This window comes from Apteryx rowi, unplaced genomic scaffold (genome assembly GCF_003343035.1).
Source record: "Apteryx rowi isolate R43461 unplaced genomic scaffold, aptRow1 scaffold_10, whole genome shotgun sequence".
In the NCBI taxonomy this organism is placed as follows: domain Eukaryota; kingdom Metazoa; phylum Chordata; class Aves; order Apterygiformes; family Apterygidae; genus Apteryx; species Apteryx rowi.
Window position 1 is genome coordinate 507,254 of NW_020447197.1, and position 2,738 is coordinate 509,991.

Genomic DNA, 2,738 nt, shown 5'->3' on the forward strand with positions numbered 1-2,738 from the left:
TGCTGGCTCCGCGCGCGCCCCGCGGGGAGGTGCCGCGGGAAAGCGGCGTGAGAGCGGGAAGGGGAACGGGGGGAAGGAGCGAGTTTCTACATGCAGTAGAAATAAAAGCAATACATACATACATACATATAAACATACATAAAAATACCCCAGCAGCACGGATGCATCTTTTTTTGTGGATTATGCAAATAAATCCGATCGGATTTAATGTCTTTAATTCGAAAACGTATATAGAACCCGTAGATACGTGACAGGTTAAACCATAGAGAAATAGGTACGAATTATGAGATCCAGGAAATAAACGGATCCTGATTGCCCAGACCCTCCCGAGGGCACACCGACTATTTACTTTCTTATGGTTTAAGCTTTGGTCTGCAGTTGATAACGTTATTCCAAAAAAATCTCGGAGATAATTAAGTTTGGGGAAAAAAAGGGGGTGGGGTGGGTGGCAGTGGCGTTTGTTTATCGTACCAAGTTGATAACTGCGGGCTGGTGGTGCACGAGCAAGTCTTATTTTCGCTCCCGCGGTAGCTGCGCCGGGCTGCGCGGTCCGTGGGGTGCGTGTGCCGCACCGTGGGCTGGAGGGGCTCCGGGGCCTGGCCTGGCCCTTCCTTAATTGCATTTATCATACAAACAAGGGATGGAAATACCTAACGATCGTGTTATCAGGAGTATTTACAGCTTTATTTTAATAAACTGTTTTGCTTATCGATGTAATAAACTCTGTCTGGCATATATACATAATAATGCGCTATAGAAAATAAGATAAGGGCGATAGCTCTTTTAGAACATTTTCCCTCTTTCCTCTGGGTATGCAGGTGTGTTTGGTTGCATATATGTACACATACACACATAAGTATAGATAGACCGGGATGCTGACTATAAAATAAAAATGAGGAAATGGTACCTCAGTTTTCTGTATTAATAACAATAACACCACCACTCTCTGGAAGAATATAGACACGTTGAAAGGGAGGCCTGCAGAGGGATGGTTTAATCTGAGTGGATTTAAAAAATCTTTGCCTTTGGTATAATTTATGGAAATGAAAAGTGCTTACATTAAACAAATAGTCTGCAAATGTTCTCAATGATGGGCTCTACGGCACATTCACTTGTATTTCCAGGTTGTGAGTTTCTTAAAAAAAAAAAAAAAAAAAAAAAAGAATGCTAGCTACTTGAATTTTATGTATTTATTGTTCTGATACTCGCCAATTTCTTTAAAAACCCTGAGGATACAACCTATCGTGTTAACTGTATCGGAAAGAATATACACATTTTCATATTTTTCCTGAACCTACTAGTAACCAATCTAAAGCAAACTATTAAGCAGTCTTGTGGAGATGAAAGATTGCAGCTCCATTTTTTGTCCTTAGCTGCAAATAGAGGTTTAACTTGCAGTAATTAGGTGAGAACTAGCCAAGCATCTTACTATTATGATGCTTGTTAAAAACGCTTCTTTTCTGCATCTGCATTTGAGTGTGTTCCCCTCCACTCTTAATCTTCTTATGGAAATGAAGGCGAACGGCAGGGAACCTGCAGAGACTTAGAGAATGTCCTTGTTAACTGGAATTTCTCAGCATTGCTAATTAGCAGAGTTTGACGACCACCAGTATTGGGGAAAGCTCTGTTTAGCCACTCACAAACCCTTCCGAGGAAGAGCAGACTAATTTTATTTTGTAATTAAAATCTGAAAAGGGCCCTATTTGACAGTTAGGGCTATGAGAGTTTTATCTCCCTGTGAAATAATTACTGCCTTGATAACTCAATTTTCTGCAAAATGTCAACTGTGAGCTCCAAAAGTTTTAATTTCATTACGTTAAAAAAAAAAAATCTGAAGACGCAAATGTACAGAGAAATTTCCTCTTCTCCCTCTAATTCTGTAGCAGCTCAGCACGCAGGAGCTCAAGTTGGCCAAGGAAGTTTCACCACTAGCTGTACCCCTGTCTCTGGGGAACTGCAGATATCACCTGGGCAATCTGCCGGAGCAGCCGGAGCAGAAGGTGGGGAGAAACGCCCTTGAATGCTCCCCAAAACACCCATTACGAGCGGGCACAAACCCCCCGAAAGGGGCCGGGGCCGGGGCCGGCAGCGCGGCCCGCGGGGTGCCGCGGCATTTCCGCAGCCGAGCAAACACCGCCCGTCCGCAGGAGCGGCCCCCGGGGCCCGGCAGCGACCGCGGGGCACTGAAACGGCCTCCGACAAACTTCACAAGTTGGCGGAGGCCGGGTCTAAGCGCGGCGGCGGAGCTGCGCGCACTGCTGCGCGCCCACTCCGCAGCGGGGCTGTCCCTGCTCCCCGGCCCCCCCGGCGCCGAGGGCCTCCTCTCCGTGAGGCCCGAGGGCGACCGTTAGGGGAATTTGGGGGGAATCGAGGCGCTGGAGCAAGTGTAATCCACTCTGCTTACATTTTGGATATTTTTTATTATTATTTAAAACGGTTTAATCTGCTTTTTGTCCCTGCCTGTCCAGCAAGTAGCCCGATTGTCATTCTCAGAAGTGGCATTATATGTACAAACGACCGAGGGGGGCGAGTAACAAATGCTCCAGCCAGACCCAATTTCACCCAATAATTTCATTCAAGGGCTCTAAGGACCCTTGAAAGCGGGGGAATGCCGAGGCAGCTCCGCATTCCTCCCCGGCCTCCTCTTTCATCCTAATTCTCCCTAATGAAACCTAAGGGCGAGCGCACGTGCGGCCGGGCGGCGAGCGCACGGCCGGGGCCGTCGCCCCGCGGCTCCC